We start from the raw sequence: 25825 nt of genomic DNA on the forward strand, positions 1-25825 counted from the left end.
GCGCCACCGAGTGGCGCGCTACGAGCTTGTAGGTCTGCTATTTTTGAAAAATCGTGAAAATATTATTATTATTATTATTTTTTTTGGAAATAATTTGGGGACCCCCTAAAATAATTTGGCGACCCCCCGAGGGGTCGCGACCCACGGGTTGAGAACCCCTGATCTACAGCAGTGGTTTTCAACCATTTTCATATCAAGGCCCATTATTTATTCGGCATTTGAGCCACGGACCACCATTTGATGACATTTAGCCTCTCAGACCCAAGACAATTTTGTCCACAAAATGGTAAATAAATGGTAAATGGTGCATTTATATAGCGCCTTTATCAATATCCAAGGCGCTTTACATAGATTGTGCATTACATTTACCCATTCACACACACATTCATACACCGATGGTGGCAGAAACCATGCAAGGCACCAACCAGCACATCAGGAGCAATTAGGGGTTCAGTGTCTTGCTCAAGGACACCAACACTGGGGGAGCCCGGGTTCAAACTGGCAACCTTGCAGTTACCATCCGGCCACTCTTCCCCTGAGCCACCACCGCCACCTGTTGTCCACAATTCCATGGTGTTTGCAAGCGTTGATCAAAATTACAATTCTTCTACATTATCTAATGCAGATGTTTAACAATTTATGAACTCTTGAGAGCGTAAAATGAAACCAAATGTACGCTCTCAAGAGTTAAAGATCTACAGTATAAGTATTTTGGTTACCAACTCTCTGTCATTTATCATGGAGACCACCTTGAACCCCCTCAAGGACCACTGGTGACCACAGTATGTCACAGATGACTGGCATCATAGACAACTGACGTTACAGGCTTTCTGTAACAAAAGCTTGTCGCTTGGGTCATCATACGTCATAGATATGTGTATGACATATCTATTGCGTATGACTCAAAACTTGGGCAAGGTTTCATCCCAGTCATTGACGTCCAATTATACATTCAAGTTAAATATTTCAAAAAGTATTTAAAACATGTGGAAAAAAGGATTCCAGTTACGTCTGTGGCCTACGCACTGGCAGTGTGCATTAAAAGGTTTGACGCTGATGGTTACAGCAGTTTGCAAGATTAGCTTGGGGTTCACCAACACACCCACAGACCTTCTTAGTTATAACCTCTTGCAGAACCATGTTGTAAAATTAAATTTGTGAAGTGTCATTTGCGAGGGGTCATCAATAATGTAAAGCCACATGATGCATTGGCATTGCTTGACAGTTAGTACAGTACAGTACTGGACAAGTAATTACTGTAGTCTTGATAAAACAGAACCCATCAAATGAATGACCTTTTCCTTATTCCAGTCAGAATGTCCCCTGAGAAACTTGAGTCTACTGTACAGTGTGTACAATTTTGTCATCATTATAAGAGCCAGACAGCACTAAATGAGCTTACGGGGTAGCTACTGTATGCTAATAAGTCTCAGTGGCGTTTAACTATCGATGTGAAATCGCTACTCTACGATTTTCCAGCCAAACATGTTCAGTTGTTTTTTTCCCCCCAATGCATCTCTCTAGAGTTATTTATGCTCAACTCTAATTGGTTCAGTTCTCACAGCTAGGTTACATACAGTAGGCCAGGGGTTCTCAACCCATGGGTCGCGACCCATCGGGGGGGGCGCCAAATTATTTTGGGGGGGCGCCAAATTATTTTCAAAAATACAGTATATATATATATATTATAGATTTTTTTTTTTTGCAACTGAATGGCTGGAAAATGGAAATGAAGAGTTTACATAATACACTTAGTACATGCATACACCTTCCTTAATGATTATATCTGGTTTCAGTATTTATTTATGGTGTATTGTCTCTATTATTAAGGTTATTGTAGCAGTCAATTTATATTTGGGGTCGGGAGGGGGGTCCCGAAACATTGCCAAAGCATTTCCTGGGGTCCCCGGTGAAAAACGTTGAGAACCCCTGCAGTAGGCTACTGTATATGTTCTTCTCCCCATCTGATTAGAACACGTTACACGTTATTCACTCAAGTTTGAATAACGGCTATTCAGTCAACCGCTTTGAAGCTTTAAGACAATTTGAGAGAAGTCTCAAGCACAATTTGAATGTGGAATTGATTGGTTGGCGCACACACGCACACACGCGCACGGCACGCACACAGTGAGTCTGAGGAAATCTAAATTCAATATATAGGCTAGAATTCTGTGTTCATACATAATGTCCATGCATACGTATTCTGTTGTTGTTGTTGCTTGTGTCGGTTTTCTGTATTTGTAAAAAATCCAAATAAAGTAGGCTACTGATCATAATATATAGGCTAGAATGGCAGCAAAAACAGCCACTGACAAACCTATGCCCACTGCTTTGAGCCTTTGAAAACCAATACTGATATGGACCCAATATGAACGCCCGCCCTAAAGTCTTTGCATTGGTTCTGCAATGCAGTTATTTCCTACATTTCACAATGGTTTCCACACACTGGAACACCCATTCAGTGAATTTAGATGCCCCCAGACGTATAGGCAGAGAACCCTGATTATCTGAAGAGATCATTAACAATGTCACCAGTCTGCAGATACTTTAATCCTGATTGATTGTGCACCTGTGCACCGTGAGTGTCCTGAATAAAATGTCAATTTCAATGTTGCAGTAAGCATTTTGCAACTATCATCAGACACACATTGAGGAGATAGACCCTGACGAAGACCTTTTTCGGTCTTGCTCGTCAATAAATTATTTGAATATTTTTTCACCAAAGACGGGGGTGCCTTGGATTCCTTTTTTCTTTTCAAGTCTGCAATTTACACCTTTGGGAATCAAGCAGTACAACTTGAAGGAAATGTACCTTTTTTTGTATGCGTTTGTTGGTAGTTTGGACAAGTAGGCAGTTTGCTTCAGACAGTGTGGAAAGGCTGCTCTCTAAAGATCAGGGTCAGTGTTCCATATCCAGACTCAGACAGACCCCCACGCAGCACAGACAGACAGACAGACAGACAGACAGACATGACAGCTCCTCTCTCTTGCCACCGGTAATGAGGCCCTTCAAGCAACTGGCTCATGTGGCAGCTAGCCGCTTCTTCAAAGATTTCAATTTGAGCACAGACAAAAATGTGCAAGTTGAATGTGCTCTCTTTCTTGGAAAGCAGCAACGGTGCATTGTTTTAAAGTATGCCACAGACGCAAGTGTTTGTTAAATTTGCATGTGGAAGCTTTTTGTAAGGATGTCACATCACAATACCGTTTCACAACAAGTCCTCGTTAGGACGCAAAGTATTTTCCGAAGCTATGCTTTTTCCCCCCATCTGTTTTCTCTTGAACCTGCTCTGTATGTAGAGATGCATAATATTGCATTGTGAGGGGAGCTGATTATGTTGACTTTTGATCTCGTTGATGCAAACATATGCCAACCATTTTCTTTCCATGCAATGGTTAGGCAATAACTTAAAGGTGTGATGAGTGAAGAGGCTTAACAGATGAATGTACTGTGTTAAAACAGAAAAGATGTTTTCACATTTCGGGAGAGTGAAGTGACCATAAATGGAAGTGAAGTATACCGTCTATGAGAGCCTTCAGATGTTTAATTATAGGGATGCTGAAAGTTTTATTTGCAGTGATTTATGACGTCTGAATTATTCATGTCCTCATCTTTCTTTCTCTGGAGTTGTTATCACACAGCCAAACTGGGTGCTTTGGATGTTAACATGTGCCCAAAAGGATCTACCTGCACAAAGGCTGTGCAGGTAGATCACATGACATGCCCCTAAAGAGTATTTCATTTAAATATATTGACGAAAAAAAACGATTAAAAAAAAAAACATTTCTCCCCCTCTATTTCCCATTCCAAGTGCATTTGTCTTATACTGTACAGAATGTAACACGAACTCTACTATTCCGAAGCCCCCTCAGGTACATATTTAAACTATTTTCAGCAATGGTATAATAATTGATTTGGTGGGTAGATCTTGCCAAGGTGGTCATTTTGAAAGTAGCTCTCAAGTCAAAAAGTGTGGGCACTAATTTCTCTTTCACCTGTTTTTGTCTACATTGTAGACAAAAACAGGTGAAAGAGAAATTAAGGCCTTTTGCCAAACGTGCTCATATGCAAGAGTGAACATTACACTGTATGTCGTTTTGAATGTCTTGTTTAACAATCCAAATATACGATAGTAGAATGATTATAAAATAATAGTCATGAAATAGGCAATAAGAACAAGTCATGTGGTCATGACATACATCTTTACACACTTTAAATGAAATTACAACTGTGCAGCGTACGAGTCTGTAAACCTGTGTAAAGAATGCCTGCTACAGAGAGGATCATTCAAAGTAACACGCCTTGTAGTTTAAAGTAAACAGAACATAACATTTCCATCAACTCCTCACAGACTTCTCTCTCTCTCTCTCTCTTTACATACTGTGCTGAAGTTCTTGTAGGTGCAGTTCTCCCCACGGAACTTGCACTGCAACAGCATGTCCTCCAGTTGGTGGCCTAGTCTGCCAATCATCTCGGTGGTGTTGACGCTGTAACCAGGGGGCGGGGAGTAGCCGTTGAAGTCCAGGAGATTCAGGAGACCCTGCTTGTGGCTGTCCTTTAGGATGGCCAGGCTCTGCTCCATCACCGTGTGGTTGGGATACATCAGGTCCATCCAATAGCCACTGGAGTAGAGGTCGGCCTTGGTGAGAGTTGAAATGCGGAACAGGTTTTTGTTGCATAGAGTAACGGCCGGGAAGGACATGTTCTGAGCCCAGACCATGTAGATCTTGGTGGCAGCCGGGTAGGACATAAGGTAGAGAATGCGGTTCAGGGACGAGGCGCCAAGTAGGCCGATGCATACAAAGAAGGCCAAAATCCAGAGGACCCTCTGGGGTCTGGACTTATCCGGAGAAAACATAAACTTCAGGCCATGGATCTTGGTCTTTCTCATGAAAGTGCCGGTGATCTCTTTCCATGATGGCTCATGGTGGCTCATGCAGGTCACTGCGTTGTTGTGGACAGTGATGGTCTCCTGGGCACCTTTTGACCGGCATGACCCGAGGGTGATCGATTCCGATGTGGGACCTGCCGTTAGCATTATTACTTTATCCCCAAGGCAGGTGCTTCTTACCCAATTACAGTCTCTTCAGGCGTCAACTTTTGGCTTATTAATTTTACGCACTGGAAGCATGTTTTCAGGATCCTTCAGCACTGTAACATATCCTGTGCAACAGCAAGTAAAGCGTGCCAGATGCACCGCCGCTATCCCTCTGCTCAGGCTCGGTAAACTGCCGTGAAGATCATAACAAAGGATTTGTGCTCCTTCTGGGATGTAAAACTGATTTACATAATGATTCCTTTAAGAGAGACAGAGAGAGAGGGGTAAAAAAGCCCTGAATCACTCCATTAACAAAATGCATCAAGCGTAACTACCGTCAGTCCTCCATCAATAGATAAATGGATGTGGTAATTGCAGATGTAAGCGACTGCTGCTTCAGTTCAGGAGGCAATCACGTACTTTGGAAATCCGGCGACAGGTCTGCCCATGTTGCTCTGGATCTTTCAGTCCTCCGCGTCCAGCTCAACTGACAGACAATACTTGCAGATTTCGATCTGTATACTTGTGCTGTAGCTGCCCAGGACCCAACTATTTCTTCTCGTCTGTTGACTTGCAGGTTGCAGAGAGGAATATGGAGCTAGTTTCCCCCCACACACACACACACACACACTCTCTCTCTGTACAGTCGAGTGGAGAATGAGGTGGAGCCAGTGGATGGAATTGTTTTTCCAACAGGAGTAGACCTCCTGTGGTACAGGATAGATGAGAGGCAGGGAGATTCCCACCGTATTGTGTCAAAACATGAAGCAATATGGAAACAGCCTTTATACATTTCTTTGGTAATGTCCTTAAAAAAATATGCAGTTTCCCCAGGGATTAAAATCCAATGGTAATTGAGTGGAGTGAACTTGCAACTTGCAATAGAATACAGCAAATGACACAAAAAATGGGAGAAACAAAAGGGGGATAAAGTATTCATTAGAAATGTAATTGACTAGTTTTGGTTATTTGTGACTCAAATTAAATTTACATTTCACAAAGCCAGTGCAACAACCAGATTTCCTGCTTGAACATGTAAAAGTAATTGCTATATGTAATGCCATATTGTTTGAGTAATATGCTTGAGACAGACCAAGTCAGTGGAGACTTTGAGACAAACTTCATGCGATTGCCTTATTCCACCAACAAGTAGGCGTCGTTTCTTTCAAAGTCTCACAACATTCACAGTTGGCCCCTCCTTCCCCTCTCAGCAACAACAGTAGAGTACAGTATACTGTAGCGCAGTGGTTCCCACAGTGGGGTCCGGGGACCCCCAGGGGTCCTTGAGGGACCCTTATGGGTCCGTAACTCACAGAGTGTACACTCTCAGAGTTAAATTAAACCATTTTGGGCAGGAACCCCTTTTGGTGTTAGCATTATGTTATACTTTAGCTATTGAAAAATAGCAGACCTACAAGCTCATAGCGCGCCACCGAGTGGCGCGCTACGAGCTTGTAGGTCTGCTATTTTTGAAAAATCGAAGAACGACAATACATAAACATAGCTTTTTCAGAAAACTGTCAGGATGTAGAAGACATTTTTAGAATCGTTCCCAGGTCAAAATGGGTTAACTTTGATTTTACGATATACATTGGGGGTCCCAGAGATAGAAATGACATTGAATAGGGGACCGTAGCCTAATTCAGGTCAAACCGAGGGCCATTGAAATGAAACGGGTTGAGAATCACTGCTAGAGCCATAAAAATCTTCTCTTATGGGGGTCCCTGGGGATATATTTTCAAATGGGGGTCCACGGGCTAATGACATGAAAAGGTTTGATAACCTCTGCTGTAGCGCACAGCTACTGACCAAAGGCTGACGGACAGAAACATCAAATCAAAGACAAAAAACAGTCAAAGTCACCACACACACACATCTAGTAAGTAGACCATAAGTGCTTGATTATTTTTTGTATCTATAGATGTTTGTTTAATAGGAAAATCTTTAATTGGAATCTTGTATTAACTTACTTTTTGCAAAAGAAAAAGCAACAACAATTAAATAAATAAATCAACCAATTTAATAGAGAAAATAAGTGGTCCAGCAATGTACGGACGGACGGCTGCAATTTGAAACTGGCCCCCGTAAAATCTTCCCCTCACTGTATGCGTTTTCTGGGACGTCCTCGTGACCGGTGCCCATGTGTGCACAGCACCAGTTTGCAGGCTGGCATCTCCTGGTGTATTTGGCACCAGTCTCATTCTTTCTGCAAGTCTCATTCTCCTGGCTGCTATTTTGTCGCTCACCCTGAATATTCCGGCATACAGATTCTCGTTGGTAACAATTGTGCACTCTTGCTGATGTTGAGCACTACACGTAACATTCACCCGTCTAGAGCCTTCTGCAGAGTTGGCTTCAGGGTCCAGCATTCACCGCCATATAGGAGAACAGATTCTACCGTCGTGTAGAACAGGGGTTCTCAACGTTTTTGGCCGGGGACCGCCGAAAATGCTTTGGCAACGTCTCGGGACCCCAGCCCCGCCCCCTCCCGACCCCCAATATAAATTGACTGCTACAATAACCTTAAACCATTTTGGGCGGGAACCCCTTTTGGTGTTTTAAGCATTGTTATAATTTAGCTATTGAAAAATAGCAGATCTACAAGCTCATAGCGCGCCACCGAGTGGCGCGCTACGAGCTTGTAGGTCTTTTTTTTTTTTTTTTTAATAATTTGGGGACCCCCTAAAATAATTTGGCGGCCCCCCGAGGGGTCGCTACCCACGGGTTGAGAACCCCTGGCGTAGAAGAAGCTTAGGTTGGTTTGACGGGGGAGGTTATTTGTAAGAAGCAGGACTGATTCTTCAATCCATTTATTTTCCTAATACTTGGCCTTTGAGTAAGAAAAGTGCTACATAAAATCTGATTATTATTATTACTATTCCTATAACTGTAACTAAACCCCCCCAGGTAGGGGGGGGGTCATGTTTTTTTGCTCCCAATCGGATTCCGATCATTTGATTTTGAGTATCTGTTGATACAGATTTTTCCCGATCCGATATTTATATAGAACATTTATGCCATATCACAATAGTATAATATCCAAAATCACAGATGATAGTCTAATATCATGATATGGATATAATATTGATACTAAGGATGTCCCGATCACGTTTTTTCTCTCCCGATCCGAGAGCTTGTAGATCGGCTATTTAACTTGTTTTTTATATAGTATAGTTTGTTGATTACTTTTGATGCAATAATGGTCTTTTTAGTGTCTTACCTTCTTATGAGGTATTACGGTAAAAAGGTCTTAAAAGTTATTTAATTTGGCACTTCACTGTCGTCCCACTGGGAGGAGACCCCGGGGCAGACCAAGGCGCAGTTGGAGGAAACGCATCGACTCACTGGCCTTGGAACGTCTCGGGATCCCCCAGGAGGAAGTCACTAATGTTGATCTGGAGAGGGAAGTCTGGAGCACTCTGGTGGAGCTGTTGCCCCCGCGACCCGACTACGGATAAGCGGTTGAAGATGGATGGACTTCACTGTCGTGTCACGAGGTTGAGAACCACTGCTATAGAGTAATAATACTGTGCTATAGTAGTTCCCTTCTATATTCCCATGGTTTCAAGGTAAGTACAACGTGATAGCCACTAATCACGTCACCCATGACTCATTACAGTGTCACTGTACTATGTCATCGTGCCATTTCTAGGAAAAGCTTCTGATTTTCCTTGAAAGTCTGGCATCCAAACCGTTCCATTGGTGCAGATACCTTTCTGGGAATGCCCAAACAAACTGTGTGTAAAAGAGACTTCGTACTCTGACAACCACAGCCTCGACAGCTCGACTCCCTTACCGTTTAGGAAGGATCAAATCATTGTGAGGTTCAAATTGAACAGTGCATACGGTATGCGTCATCACCGAAAACCATAACTACTGCTGGGATGTACATTTCTCAACTCGATAACCCATTTAGTCCTGACGTCGAAATAAAAAAAACGTAAAAAAAAACATTTTTACGATTTTTCAAAAATAGCAGACCTACAAGCTCGTAGCGCGCCACTCGGTGGCGCGCTACGAGCTTGTAGATCTGCTATTTTTCAATAGCTAAAGTATAACATAATGCTTAGTTAAAACACTAAAAAGGGGTTCCCGTCCGGAATGGGATAATAATGAAAAGCAAAATACCATTTCAGAATGAGTGCCATGAAGGCAAGTCAATTACTTCAGCAATACCGTCTCAACCGAGTGAAAGGCTGTTGCCTGGTTCTTTATTGATCACCCGCTTCGATTTCCTCAGTTCTCAATTTCTTTGGAAAAAATGTCAATATGCAGCATGGGAGGAGGCCCACTTAACTGGTATCTTAATTGCTAAAGCTCATTTGCAAGGTCAGGGCCCCCGTAGCTCCATGGTCTCAGAAATGTCTCTAGTCAGCAGTTGGAGTCAAATTGCTAATCTCAGTTTCTATCATTCTCAGCACCAGTACAGTTATAATGTTAATGTATGCATTCTGTAAATCTGGATATTAACCGGCCTCCCCCTATATTCTACACATTTGCCATTGCTGCTAAAGTGGTTTTACCAGTAGGCCTATACTATAGAGCGTCGCAGTCCCGCCCCCTACCATGGACCAGGAAATGATTCTCCGTTCATTTTCCTCATAGACATTTCAGAAAGTATTTATTTAAAGACGTTTACGCCGCGGACAAAGCCAACTCGAGTCGTGACAAATCATGACAACAAACACAAATAATTAGAAAGAAGAAAAAAACGGCAGGTTACAACACTTTTTTTGTTGTTTTTCTTCTTTGTAATTATTTGTTTGGTCCAAAATATTGTGTGTGTTGTCATGAGTTGTCACGACTCGAGTTGGCTTTGTCCGTGGCGTAACCGTCTTTAAATAAATACTTTTTGAAATGTCTATGGGAAAAATGCATTGGGATTCATTTCCTGGTCCATGGTAGGGGGCGGGACTGCGACGCTCTATTGCCAGCCTCATTCTTTCTTATACATTGTCTCCTGCAGGCCGAAGGCATGGGGAGAGAGTATGTGTTGCACTCCGTCCGTCCGTCCGATGCAACATTTTGCACACACACTCCCTGGATGCCAACGATGAACCTCTGCCCCAAATCTTCCAGAACGGCCTTTTATAGTGCCACCAGGAGGCCAACTTTTGTTAAGCACATTTTTTTTAGATTACTCCTCCAGATTCTGTCCAAATATCCCACAAATCGTTACACAGTAAATCTCTACAGTCATGTGCTCAAGTTGGATCTGTCCGATATTTCATATTCCATCCTAATATGCTAACATTGGCTTTCAAAGTTTACAGGATTGGCCCGTTTTGAACAAAAAGCCTCAAATCATGAACGCAGCGTGCAATTTACGTGAAATCTTTCACAGACTTTCCTACTAGGCCGAGGGATATATCCCACTCTTTTCACATTGGCCTGTTATAGCGCCACCAACAGGTGGATTTTTGCAACACACATTTTTGGAACTTTATTGAAAAGGAGTCTTCATTTTATGATGCCATTATTATTTTTGTGAGAACGGATTTCCCATTATAGAGGAAATTCCCATATTAAATACATGACAAGACAACTGAATTTAGTTCCCCCTCCTCTTCCAGGTACAGTCTCTAGTTCCCCCTCCTCTTCCAGGTACAGTCTCTAGTTCCCCCTCCTCTTCCAGGTACAGTCTCTAGTTCCCCCTCCTCTTCCAGGTACAGTCTCTAGTTCCCCCTCCTCTTCCAGGTACAGTCTCTAGTTCCCCCTCCTCTTCCATGTACAGTCTCTAGTTCCCCCTCCTCTTCCAGGTACAGTCTCTAGTTCCCCCTCCTCTTCCAGGTACAGTCTCTAGTTCCCCCTCCTCTTCCAGGTACAGTCTCTAGTTCCCCCTCCTCTTCCAGGTACAGTCTCTAGTTCCCCCTCCTCTTCCAGGTACAGTCTCTAGTTCCCCCTCCTCTTCCAGGTACAGTCTCTAGTTCCCCCTCCTCTTCCATGTACAGTCTCTAGTTCCCCCTCCTCTTCCAGGTACAGTCTCTAGTTCCCCCTCCTCTTCCAGGTACAGTCTCTAGTTCCCCCTCCTCTTCCAGGTACAGTCTCTAGTTCCCCCTCCTCTTCCAGGTACAGTCTCTAGTTCCCCCTCCTCTTCCAGGTACAGTCTCTAGTTCCCCCTCCTCTTCCAGGTACAGTCTCTAGTTCCCCCTCCTCTTCCAGGTACAGTCTCTAGTTCCCCCTCCTCTTCCAGGTACAGTCTCTAGTTCCCCCTCCTCTTCCAGGTACAGTCTCTAGTTCCCCCTCCTCTTCCAGGTACACTGAAAAATCTAGAATGCATTAATTGAACTCAGAGTGTAATAATGGACCCTCTCAGTTAAATTAACACTGTTGGTCATTTGATTGTGCAATCAAGTTAAAGAGCAACATCCCAGCCATATAAAATGATGGATGCCTATAATTTAATCTTCAACGTTGTGCACTGAAGTATAAATCAGCTTACTGTACGTTTACTAGCACTACAGCATCATTTTTCCAGCTTTTATCAAATCACGTTCCTTACAAGATCATGTCGCATCTTGCCGCATTGTCGGCATACACAGTATATCATTTTTGGTACCTTGATCTTGGTAGGAGATGAGAAAATCATGAGAAAAATTTATTTGAATTTTGTGAGAGAGAAAGGCATGCAAGTTTCCCTCCATACGCAAACATTATGAAAGCAAAGGACAAAAGATGAGAGCTTTAGCTGTGCTGTACTTGTACTGTACATTGTACTGTACATTGACACTGTACATTGACACTGACATTAATAATAATATCTGGGATTTATATAGCGCTTTTCTTGACACTCAAAGACGCTTTACATGTGTTGGGGCCAGGGGGGGGGGACAAGAAAAGGACAACTTTATTAGAAAAAAACAATTAAAAGAATAAAACCAATAAAACAGTGCAAGTTTTAAAAACACATCAGCTTGGAAATGCGATGGTGAACAGGTGGGTTTTTAGTGCAGATTTGAAGGTGGGAAGTGAGGGGGCATCTCTGATGTGTTTGGGGAGAGCGTTCCAGAGGGTAGGGGCGGCCACAGAGAAGGCCCTGTCGCCCCAGGTTTTCCGTTTGATCCTTTTAGGGACCTCAAGGAGGCCGGCGTCGCTGGACCTGAGGGAGCGGGATGGGGCGTGTGGCTTGAGGAGATCGGAGAGGTAGGGGGGAGCCAGGTTGTGCAGTGATTTGTAGGTGGTGAGGAGTAATTTGAAGTCGATTCGTTACAATAATTCGTGACAATAAATCATCTCATCTCATTTAGGAAGACCCGTTTCCACACTTTACGGAGGGTTATGCACTGCATTTGTTTCTGAGATATGATTTTATTGATAAGCCATTTATCACCGTGGACAATCAAAGGCATGGTTCGATGTACTGTACACAGGCATATTAACAGCTCTGGGTAACAGTTAATGACTTTCCTGGTCTATAAAATCACTGCTGTGCTTATTAAGCATTTTTTTCTTGCCAACACATCCACTGCTATTCTTCCTCCTCAGGAAGACGGCAATCTCGGCTTGATCTCATTATTCAAGCATCTAATTAGAAGGTTTTGGAGGGTAATACAATTACGAAGCGAACAGTTCGCTGTTGTTGACTAACAGACAAAGAGAAAGAAAGAGTAGAAATATTTGAAACGTGGCAAATGTGCCTCATTTTTACATTTCCATCAAGTGTTTCAAGATTGGATATAGTTCTGAGGAACATCAGAGACAAACAAAACCCTTTGCCTCTTTCATATCAAATCTCTGTTGAACCCCGGAGGTCTCATTAGAGAGTCAAAAGACTGCGTGGAGAGAGAGCTCTTTCAAGGACCAGTGAACACCACACACCTACGGTATGTCTGCCAACAATTAGACACACCTCAGAAACACGCATGAACGCGTGCGTACGCACGTGCACACTCATACGCGCACGCAGCGGGGCTGGATTGGGCTAAGTCCCTGCTGTGACACACTAGCGTCAGTCATGTCCAAGGGGTGTGCTTGTACATCAAACTGCCAGGAGATAGGTTCCTGACCCAGTAATGGGCCACATATTGATCAACCATTGGTTCCCCATGGCTACTTCTCTTCCTTGGCGGAGGGAGACATCTGGTGGCTTGTTTAGAAATGAGACAATGCTCTCACTGCACTCACTCAGTATGCTACACGTGTAATGCAAGGCAAAACGTGTAATGCAAGCAAAGCGAGAATAGATTTTCTGCTAAGAGGGTTCATACTGTGATATTAGTCATATAAAATGCATTAAAAAAAACGGACCAATACTTGGACCAATACTTACTTACACATACTTCATTAACCCATTTTGACCTGAGATCAGATTCTAAAAATGTCTTCTACAGTTTTCTGAAAAAGCTATGTTTCTGTCAGTCGTTCTTCGATTTAAAAAAAATAGCAGACCTACAAGCTATGAGCTTGTAGATCTGCTATTTTTCAATAGCTAAAGGATAACATAATGCTAACACCAAAAGGGGTTCCCGCCCAAAATGGGTTAAGAAAAGGGCGGAGCCCCAAGGCGATGTTGAAGGAGGTCGGTCTATGCAATAATTGTCTCATTGTGTATTTCCCTACCAGATTCAATGGAGAGCAGAGGCACTCTTGTCTGTATCAATAAATAACAGATGGTGTCCCCAACACACACCCTCTTCTTTTCCAGAGCAGGCAGAATCCCATCTGAGAAAACATAAGTGTGCTGTCACTCAAAGTATTTGTTGTGGTGCCGCCGGCCTGCTCTTGCACTTTGATATACCCAATCCTTACATCCCCCCCCCCCCCCCCCCCCCCCCTAATACTTCCATTTCCTGGGATGAAATGTCATCCATTTCTTATCCCCCTATATTAATTCAGCGGAACAGTTTAGGGATTTTGTTTTTTTTATTGAAACCAATTTCTTATTATTTTTGAATGAAATGAAGCAGAGACTGCCATGCAGTGATGACAAATGTGACAAATGTGCTTCATCTTATGGTAAAATAGTCAATTATTTCCAGTGAGTGACACGGTTTATTGACAAAGTAATTTATAAATCAGGTTTATTCGATCAGTAGACTGCCTCTTGTCTGGTGAAATCTGTAAGAATTCGATGTGGACGGGCAGTTTAACGTGAGTTTTTCTTTTTCTTTGTTGGGGGATTTGGAGTTGGCTCATTTTAGATTGAAATGTAATTGAGGCTTTTGTTTGGCGCTGTGCCACTATTTCCAATTTGTGGAAAGTATACTTTATATGAAAATGGACCATGTACAGAAAGAGCCTGAATAAATCAATTTAAAACAAATATTGTAAATGCAGCATTAGAGTGTAGAATAGATGATGCTAATGCATAAAATAATGACAAAGGGAGCGCTTCAGTGGAGCGCATACAGTAACTGTCAGGCCGGGTGACCTACCTAAATCTTGCCCAAATACGTGGCTCTACTCAGTCATATTGCAATGCAAACTAAGGTAGACTGCATCCATATAGCAACACAAACAAAGGCAGACTGCTGCACCCATAGCAACACAAATAAAGACCCGGAAGTATATTATGTGACACCACAGTCTCAGAAAGACCCCCAGAATCAGCCAAAGACCTCCTCCAGGTCAAGAGTCTATAGCTTTCAAGACCTGTCCTCCAAGACAGTCATCAGGATGACTTCAAGACAGTCATCAGGATGACTTCCAGGACTATTATTACCGGGATTCAAACAGCACTCTCTCATCAACACTACCCAGGATCTAGGTACATACTCTTCTACTAGTTACTTTGAGCCACCCTCCTGAACCGTACGGTACCTCAGTAGGATGTGTTCTCTTCAATTCTGGGAGATAAGCGTGCGCCAAAGCAGAGAGAAGAGACCACCTCCTCAGTTCAGGTTGATGAGCGTACGTACCGATATGTTACCCATGATGCCGCGTGACGTGCCTCGTTTATCCTGTCTGGACAATGAGGAATTGTTGCCATGATGAATACGAGGACGACGACGAGAAGAAGCCGCCTAAAAACGCAGAGTACTTTCAGAACGATCATTCCTACAATTCGGTGCCATTTCAGCCTAGTAACTTTTTCAATACAAAATATATTTTTTACAGGATTTTTTTTCCTGAAAGAGGGCGGCATGTTCAGCTGTCAGAATTATTTTTCCACAGGGGGGACATTGTATGCTAAAGATTACTCAGATTACTGAGTAATCTGAAGTAAGTACATGATTACTCCTCATGTAATGAAGCATATGGTATCACACTGTGAACACAGAATAAGATTTTAATATATTCATCAACCATATTTTCAGAATTATGAAAATGTATCAAAATAGTTATTTAGCTTTAACACAACAATTCCCAATTGTGTAGTCCCTGTTCACTGCTAACCCCAGTCGGTGACATATAACACATGAGCACTTGGAAAAGCGCCATAAAAACACAATTCATTATTACAGCACAGCAGCAACACATGACTCCTGTGTTTCCTTATGTTGAGCCAATAAAAGGTTCATCTGTGTGCTTCAAGGGCTCAGAGGAGCAGACTTAAAGCTTCAGGATACTCCAACACTAACAAAGAACTTCTTCGGCTTTGGCAGGTCAATAAGAACAATATGGACGCCATAAGAACTTCCGACAGTGCCTTAATTTCTCGGCAGTTTCGGCAGTTCTCGTACCTCAAATGTTTTCTAACTAGCCAAACACCTGCTATCATACTATATATGATATCATGCTACTAATGATAGTCTTCAACATTCTCCAGAGAAGAGGAAAAGTATCTGAGATATGCCATATTCCTTCGTAGCTACGTCACGATTATTAGATGACTGATGAAGTCTGAGATCAAGGGCTCCATTTTCGTCACCGCTAAACCCCTTATCCCTAAACTTCTTTGCCTTTTTTTTTTATATTTTGAAAAACATTTTTGAATAGTTCAACTAGCCAAACTATATTGACACGTTGTGAGCTTGTAGACTGGCCATTTTAACTATTCAAAAATGTTTTGCAAAATAGTAAAAAAGGCAAAGAAGTTTAGGGATAAGGGGTTTAGCGGTGACGGAAATGGAGCCCCTAGAGTCCCACTCACTTTCACTGTCAGGTGAAAAAGAAGCTGCTAACGACTCCACATGTACCAGGAAATAAGTACCTGTATGTACACCCTCCCTGAGTCCCACATCACCAACTGGGGTTAGCAGTGAACGGGGGACTACAAAATTTGGGAATTGGTGGGACACTGACGCGTTAACTTGCTGGTCAATAGCAAAGATATTATGACAACTCCAGCATGGGTCCTCCAACGGTGGAGGGTTAAAACGAAATAACTTTCCGCCCTGATAATCCAGGCCCTGATGGTTTTTCACTGTGTATGGACAGTAAAAGTTCCTTCCACTATTGTTACGTGAGAGACATAATTGCAATTCAGTATTCAAAGCCAAAGACTGGCTTGTCTTCCAGCACGAAAAGATATAAAGCTCCCAGGTGTCCATATTGGTAAATGTTACCACCAGTGACATCATCATTAGGCAATAAACAATATTCTTTTACGAAAATGTTTAGATTTGTATTATCGTGAGAACAATGGCTATCATTTTCGCATTGCAACTTTTCAGGACTAGAAGGCCTGCAGTTTTTATTAGCTTGAATTCCCCATCGATGATGTCACTGGTGGACGGGTCTCTGAACTGCCCACAGCCCTCCTATGAGACACAGAAAAAAATTGTGCCATTTTATCATGACTATTAGTGAGGACCTATTATATGAAGATAGGCTGAAAAGTGGTGAAGTGGTCCTTTAAGTTTAATTTATAATTCGTACAATGCTGTTGCTCTGTGTTGCTTGCCAACAAGAATTGATCTACAAACTCACGTGTCGCATCATGAAGAAATAAATCGGCCTTTAAACATTTGGGAGTGGATTAAATCACTGCCAAATTGTGAATTGAAAATGTATTTCAACTTTTACCAGCAAATGTCTGGTTATTAAGGTCTTCCCCAGTTCAAAGGAGTCAGGGTGCAGGGGAATCTCAATTTACTTGAAGGAGGATACGCAACACCCATCAGGGAAGGTGCAAAGCATGTTTTTATTGGTTAAGAGTGCATGCTATGGATTCCAGGAGCCATTAGTGAAAACCAAAGCTAAGTATTGGCATCGGATATATAACTCTAGATCAGAGGATATTTGATATTAAACCAATACAATTAACCAAGACTACAGGGCATATCAATTGCACAGATTATTCAGCATTTCATAAGGTATAACAAGAATTTGCCTATCAGTCATAGCCTGGAAACCAGACGAATCTGCCACAGAGGGGGAGAAAAAAAAGATCCCTGGGGAGATTGGTCTGGCAACTCACCCCAGAGTTGTGGGTGATCAATCAGAGGCCGCTATTCAAAGTGAGACTTTTTTGCTGTGACGTTGGGGAAAAAATAAAATAAAAATGGAATCTGTTTGTAACCCCCCCCCCCCCCCCCCCCCCCCTTGGAAATAAATCTTCCACACCGAAGTTCCAGACTAATATCTACGCAGTAGCCATGCCAGGCTATATCAGGCCGTGACAGAATACAGGTCATGTATTGTGTTGGCTTTGGCCCCACACGTTTACAGTGTGCTCAACGGTCTAGCTAATTAGGTTAAGTGGTTCTGTCAACATGCCACCTCCATGTGGCCGCCTCTGAACTCGTCTACTCCCCAACATGCAAAGTCAGCGAAAAAAACAAAACGAAAAAAAACAACATCATCATCTCTGTATGCAGTGGGCAGTAGTGGCCCCCTGCCATAGATTCCTTCACTATTCCTCCTCGGCGCCATCGATTTGATTGCCAATATTGCACTTACTGTAGCTGCGGCTCTGCGGCCCGGACCTCGCTGACATTGAGTAATGGGACAAACACATGAGGTATTTGCTATCCGGACTGTCATCTACCGACTCTCTCTCTCTCTCTCTCTGCAGTGGGATTTGTCTACTTCATTGTTTGCCCTATAGAGATTTATTCCATCTCTCCCCTTGTTACGCTCCGGGCGGCATTCTAATTGCTAAGCCCCCTTCGCACGTCTCTTCCCTTCAGCACTCCTAATGCCCTGTTTCCAGCTGTGTGTTTCGGGATGCTGGCTGGGCGCCAAGTCAGGATGAGTCATATAGCCATGGTGTCACTCCTCAGCTAAAAGTCCCAGTCCTGCCCCTATCTTAACCCTTTTAAGCCTGACGTCAACATTTTAAAAATGTCTTCTAAATCCTGACAGTTTTCTGAAATACCTATGTATCATTGGTGCTCAGTATTTCATGTTAAGGACGCCAAAAATTATATGTAATTGGCCGCCAACCCCCAAAATATGTTGTTCCAGGGACCCCCCCAGAAGATTTCAGTTAAAATGTGCACTCTGAAAGAATATATATTTGAAATTTGCGCCACATTTTCACGATTTAAAAAAAATAGCAGACCTACAAGCTCGTAGCGCGCCACTCGGTAGATCTGCTGTTTTTCAATAGCTAAAGTATAACAAAATGCTTAAGGGCGTGTTCGGAAATACCGCACTGGAGCACACTCGCCTATTAGTTTGCATTGCATTTCTGAACGCGCCCATGAACACCAAAAGGGGTTCCCGCCCAAAATGGGTTAAGTCCCATTTATACTTTGTCGTATGACGTGGCTATTCAAATTGAAATGGTTTTCAGACAACCCGATTTTCAGGCCATCAAACTGTACATTGCCGTATAAATGCGCTTAAGGCTCATTCATACAGCTTCTCCTACTCTTCCACTCTCTGAATCTCTCTCCGTGGCTGCCTCCATCACTCCCTAAAGCATGATTTATACCTATCGAGTGCCAGCGTCGCACGTCGAAAATAGCGCGTCACATTGCAAAACGCGCCGTGAGGTTGTAAATCAGCCATAAGCTCTACTGACTACACCAGTCTCGCTGTCACCCTGTCTTTATATCTCTCTAATACCACTCTTGTTTTGTTTGTCCCCGTCCAGCCCTACTTCACACCACCATCCATATCCCCCCCCTTGAGTCTGCAGCCCGAGAGTCTTCTTTGAACAGACATGTCATTCTTGACCTCATCTTTTCTCTTCCATTCTTCACCCCCCCCCCCCCCCCCCCCCCCCCCCCCCGGGCTTCCAAAAGGCAAAAGTCTCTAAAAAAAAAAGAGCAGAGACGACAACCACACAATGGGTGAACTAGCCTCGGAAACCCAGACGTTTTTATTTCATGGGAGTCCACTTCAATTCGGCATAGAGTAGCGCAAACGTCGATCACTCTCTGCTGATTTCTGATCGTCTGCACCTTTGTTAAATTGACGCACACACGCACACCCGTACACACACACACACTCCTCTCTCTCTCTGTCGCTCTAATTAATTAGTCTCATGTCCAGCAGCTGCGCACAGTTTCTGCCGGCGGATCCTGCCGGGAGCTGCCTATGCCATAGAAAGCATATAGGTGAGCTCCAGGCTATGGGTGAACTGACAGCACACCCTGATTTGATTTTGGCAGACCTCAACCGGGGCGACAGAGAGTACACGTACGTATAGTGATCTTTGTTACACAGAACAAATCCACTCTCCAACCACAGACAGAACCTTAATTAACCAATTTTGACCTGAGATCAGATTCTATAAAATGTCTTCTACATCCTGACAGTTTTCTGAAAAAGCTGTTTCTATGTCAGTCGTTCTTCGATTTTTCAAAAATAGCAGACCTACAAGCTCGTAGCGCGCCACTCGGTGGCGCGCTATGAGCTTGTAGATCTGCTATTTTTCAATAGCTAAAGCACAACATAATGCTAACACCAAAAGGGGTTCTCGCCCAAAATGGGTTAATTAAATCTACAAAAAGCTCTCTCTTTGGTCTCCGACATAGCCACCGGACAACACTGATATCCCCCACAACAGGAAGCTTAATCACGACACACGATATCAACCGTAAAGAGATAAACGTGTTAGTATCAACCACCCACTGAGGTGCTGCTGGCACGCCGACACGCTAACTTGCTGGTCAATAGCAATGATGTTATGCCAACTCCGGCATGCACCCTGCATATACAGTAGCATTCGGTGACAGGTGATTTATCTGGCCGGGACCAATCTCACAGGTTTAACCCATTTAGGCCTGAAATGGCAGCACTATCTCCCTCTCAGTTTTTGGCACGACAGCGCCCCTACTGGTACTCATTGGTACTGGTCACACACAGTCACAAACTTGAACACGGACATTGCTGTTCCTTGGAGTGGTTGCACCACTCAAAAAAAAAAGTCTTCTGAAAGAATATATATTCAAAAATAGAAGACCTACAAGCTCGTAGCGCGCCACTCGGTGGCGCGCTATGAGCTTGTAGATCTGCTATTTTTTTCAATAGCTAAAGTATAACATGATGCTTAGTTAAAACACCAAAAGGGGTTCCCGCCCAGAGTGGTTTAATGCAGAGCAGGGAGTCAGGCTACACTGGACACTTACGCCTCGTGTACTAATGAGGTTATCAATCATGCACTATAGCTCAAACAGACGCCGTGTGGGAAGCGGATAAGATTCACTTTGATAATCAAACATAACATCCACGTAGAAATGTGCTGAGCCAATCCAGAATAAAAAAAAATCCGATGCGGTCTGAAGACTCAGGTGACATGTTGTGTTTCCTTTCCGTCTACTTCGTCAGACATCGGAAAGGAAGATTATAGGCATTTCACACAGAGGTAGATGTATTGTATGGTGGAAAAATGCTATAATGTCCAACAGATATAGATAAATGCGCGCGCACAGACAAAACCAATACCTGGAGGGCAACAAAAACGCGTTTACAGTGTTGTTTTTGTGTGTGTGGTATCGTCATTCATGGCCACGTTGGGCAGCATCCGTTATCAGAGTACTGGAGGCCAGTCTCCGACTCCAGGCATCGTCAGTAATATGACGTAAGCACTATGACATGGGTTCCCAAAGTGGGGTCCGGGGACCCCTGGGGGTACTTGAGGGAGTTCCAGGAGGTACCTAGCTCAATTAGAGATAGTTAGGAACCAAATGGACCCTTATGGGTCTGTAACTCAGAGTGTACAAATGGAACCAAACTCAGAGTTGTACACTCAGAGTTAAATTAATAGTGGTTTAACAATATAAATTGGGGTACCAGAGATAGAAATGCCATTAAATCGGGGGTCCGTAGCCTAATGCGTGTGAAACTGGGGGTCCTTGAAATGAATATGTTTCGGAATCACTGCTAGAGCTGTAAAAATCCTCCCTTATCGGGGTCACTGGCATAATGCTTTCAAAAGGGGGGTCCGTGGCCTAATAAATGTTGATTTGGGGGTCCATGACACGAACAAGTTTGGGAACCACTGCACTATGACATTAGTGTGCCACGGGGCGGCAGTGGATGAAGGCTCCCGGTTCGATCCCCAGCTCCCCCTGGGTTAGGGTCAAAGTGTCCTTGAGCAAGACACTGAACCCCTAAAGCGTTATTCATGATCTGGATTTTCGGTGGTGAGGTGACCACCGAACTACAACATGACGTCACGAGCCACGGTGAAACCACCGACACCGCCGCTCTCTCTGTTTTTACTCACCACCGCTCAATGTTATTTCAGCTCCGGTGGTCACCTCACGAACTGAAAATCCAGACTATGAATGATTCTAATGATTCTAAAAATGTCTGTTTGAAAATGACAGTTTTTTTGAAAAAGCTATGTTTCTATGTCAGTCGTTCTTCGATTTATCAAAAATCCCACCCGTGTGAACTGAGTGGTGTAAATGAATGATTTCATTGTCTGACGTAATGAAATCATGTCTGACGTAATGAAATCACACCCGGGTGAACAGGGTGAACATGCTCATTTTTTCTGCACAGACTAACAAAGCCAGTTGTAGGAGTGGTTTACACCACTCAAAAATAGCAGACCTACAAGCTCGTAGCGCGCCACTCGGTGGCGCGCTATGAGCTTGTATATCTGCTATTTTTCAATAGCTAAAGCATAACATAATGCTAACACCAAAAGGGGTTCCCGCCCAAAATGGGTTAAGCCCTAACTGCTTCCGGTGAGCAGGTTGCGCGGTGCCTTGCATGGCTTCCTCCGCCAGTGTGTGAATGTGTGCATGAATGGGTGATTGTGATGCACGTTGTAAAACTAAGCACTTTGGATAAAGGCGCTCTATCAATGCACCATTTATGTCATCATTCAGCTCCATATTTGGGCATATCGAGAGACACACGCAGTCACTCCCGCCTACTCGCGCACACACAGATATTCCTGCAATTATGAATGTTAGGCTTATACAGCATAAGCCCATATGTGATATACAAGGTCTACACATTCAATTAAAAAAGATCACACCCGTGTGCATCATCTCACACTGGCCAATCAGAATGCCTGTTGCCACAAAAATTGCCAAAAAATGTACGTCATATTTGGCGGACATTTGGCCTAATTTCTCCTTTCATTATCAATAGCAAATTTTGAGACGATTTGGTGGACATTTGACCTAATTTCTCCATTCATTATCAATATCACATTTTGAGACGATTTGGTGGACATTTGACCTAATTTCTCCATTCATTGTCAATGGCATTTATGGCAAATATTGAGACGTGTGGGGTCAAAAGTATGTATATCCCGTAGGCCCCTCAAAAAATACAAAAATCACAGCCGTGTGAAGTGAGGTGCGCTCTCATCATCACACGTCATCATCTCATTCTGGTCAATCACAATTTGCGTCCTCACTTTTGTCTTCAATGTTTGTGTTACACATGTTTGTGTTTACTCAAAACCCTCAAACTGTCTATGGGAATTCACTTTGTCTTCAATGTTCAAACCGTCAAAGCTGGACAAAGGAGGGCCGAAAATGTAACGCATGTGTGTATAAAAATTGTAGGATTATTGTTCGGAGCAATGTTGAATCATTCTGCAGAATATAAATATAAATATCAAGTATTTTATGGGATAATTCCCCCCCCCAGCTCTACCAACTGCACGAAACAACAACACAGAGGATCTCTGCATCTCACTATGGTGCTGATGTTGTTGCGACTACATATACAGTTGGAGGCCATCGATATTGTCCTTTTCTTTTTGCTGAGGTTTGCGTGATCTGCGCAAAAGGACAGTTAACCCATTTTGGGCGGGAACCCCTTTTGGTGTTTTAAACATTGTTATAATTTAGCTATTGAAAAATAGCAGATCTACAAGCTCATAGCGCGCCACCGAGTGGCGCGCTACGAGCTTGTAGGTCTGCTATTTTTGAAAAATCGTGAAAATATTTATTTCAGAAAACTGGATTTTTTTTAAATTTTGAGGTCAGGCCTAAATGGGTCAAATGATAAGGGACAATATCGGTGGCACCCAACTGTATAGTGGTAATCTGAATGCCATCACATCTCTAGTCAGACCACATAGCTGTAAGCCTCCCTCGGTCATAACAGGCCGAGGAGGGGAATTCAGGCAGCAACATGAATCTTTAATTAGACGCCTCTATACTTAGGCCCTCCAAGCTTCTCCAATTTCTGACATTTAGCTGAAATTTATCCTTCGTCCACGAGGACGTGATAAGTCAAGGTCAGCCAAGGGAACAAGGCAGCATCCAGCCTGCTTGCCGTTATTAGAATGTCATACTAAAATGTTAACACCTTTGGCAGTAGCAAGTACTGCGACTTGTTCCATTTGCATTGCTCAGCAAGTCTCATCTTTCTTAACAGAATTGGTCTTCATAAATTAGACGGATAGGGATTCGGGGAACCACTGAGGATTCGTTTTGTCAGAGCTTGAATAACTAAACATTATTTTTCCATTTAAAACCTTTACGTAGAAAATAATTGTAATGGCCATTTTGGTAACTACTGTGAAATATTAGAAGTCATTTGCTTCTCAATTTCCCTTTCTGCTGGCTTTTAACCCATTCAGGCCCGACGTCGAAATAAAAAAAACGTTCGCTCTGAAACAATATATATTCAAATTTTTGTGCCGCATTTTTACGATTTTCCAAAAATAGCAGACCTACAAGTTCATAGCGCGCCACTCGGTGGCGCGCTATGAGCTTGTAGCTCTGCTATTTTTCAATAGCTAAAGTATAACATAATGCTTAGTTAAAACACCAAAAGGGGTTCCCGCCCAAAATGGATTAAAAGCTATAATATGACACAGATGCGTCCTCAGGCCTGAATGGGTTAAAGAGATGCAGTGTGACAAGCCCATCCCCGGGGCTGGGTTTTCATCACTCAAATCAATGGCCCATTTCATCGAAATACAATCCTTCCCTCTGTCTCTGCAGCAGGACGATTAAGTTCCATTCAGATTCTGCTGACGTGATTTCTATCTCTTGTGTAAAAGGGAGTGAAAGAAAACGTACCTGAACACACAAATAAAATGGCATCCCGATAGATGAGATAAATGACCTTTGCAAATATGACAATGTTATGCTTTGTCTACTGTAAATCACAGCCATGCCCCCACATTGTGAGACAAGAGAAAACATTTAGAGTCCCTGGCTGTGACTGATGCCGCTTTGTTTGAGAACGAGGATGGGTTTCTGGTATTTTAGAAGAATAACAGTAATGAATTAGAATCTCTATTGGTCTGGAAACCAGCATATGTTTGCTTCATAATGCATGAAGCATGCACTCAGTAGAGATTTGCTTGCACCAGATGGCATCTTTCTAGTGTACATTTCACTCAGGGCACATTTTGAGGAGATAGCTGTGATTTTTGCCCTTTAGAAAAAAGGACTGATGCGAGGGAGACAAAACGGACAGGAATTAGCAACAGTATAATATTGGCCACTACGTTCTTAATGTGCCTCATCATGACAATGCACATTTTCACAAAGAGACTGTTGTTTCGAAACAGCTGCAGTCAAAATGTCTCCCAGAGTTCATGATTACTGGAATCAAGATTGTTATGATACGTACCCAAAAGAAGCACTCAAATGAAATAGCCTTTAATAATCATTTGATTGTATTTTTGGAAAGGAAGAAGCACGCACAACTGCAGCTATCTCAGTCTCTTGGAACCTTTTACCGGGTGCAAATTGTATTTTTGGCACATCTTCAAAACCTTCAAATTTTCCCCAAATGTAAATCGTGGTTTATCCTAAAACAAAATAGCCTATCACATGTGTAATATCTACTGTCTAACAACGGCATTTCTAATGATTTTTATTTATTTATTTATTCATTATTTTTATATTTCCGTATTTGACGTTTCTCAAACAACAGTGCTCAATTTCATTATGGAACTTGTTCCCTCTGTAATTCCACGGGGCTATACGCCTTACCAGCCCAAGGCAGGGACCAGTGTCTCTACACAGCAGCGGCTGGTCACTGGAAACCAGAGCCACATTATGGAACCATACTTACAGTGGTGAAATTCTCACTGCCGCACTCCTTGCCTCTGTATTTGCACTCCAGCAGCATCTCGTCGATGTTGTGACTCGCCCTTTGCACAAGCTCCAGCATGTTGAAGGTCTTGCTGGGTAAAAACTTGGCGTCCGAGGGCTGTCCTATGGCCGCCAGGAAGTCATCAAAGTCTACTTGCTCGACCCCCAGCATCGCAGCCATCCAGAAGAGGTCATTGCGGCGAATCTGGGACTTTCGGTAGCTGTTGTAGTTGCAGATGGTGATGGCCGGGAAATACATGACGGGGCTGTCCATCTCGTCCAGGATGGTGACATGAGGGTACTGGAAGTACGTGATCACCATGCCGGCCACTTGATACAGGAAGCACGAGAGGGAGCTGCAGAACGCGGCGGCCCAGATCAGCCGTCGGAAAGTCACGCCGCCGGGCAGGAAGATGTGGCTCAGGCCATGGAGCGTGCAGCTGCCACCGAAGACGGTGATGTCTGAAGGGGGCCGCGGTGCTT

General features: G+C 43.3%; 1 protein-coding gene across 2 annotated transcripts in view; it reads right to left on the reverse strand.

Annotated features, from left to right (window-relative positions):
- asic1c (acid-sensing (proton-gated) ion channel 1c) overlaps positions 1–25825 on the reverse strand; it is a gene marked incomplete at its 3' end in the record, with an annotated part of 159212 nt that overhangs the window by 29644 nt on the left and 103743 nt on the right. The window lies entirely within an intron of this gene.

Source organism: Electrona antarctica, assembly GCF_951216825.1.
Source record: "Electrona antarctica genome assembly, chromosome: 19".
Classification (NCBI taxonomy): domain Eukaryota; kingdom Metazoa; phylum Chordata; class Actinopteri; order Myctophiformes; family Myctophidae; genus Electrona; species Electrona antarctica.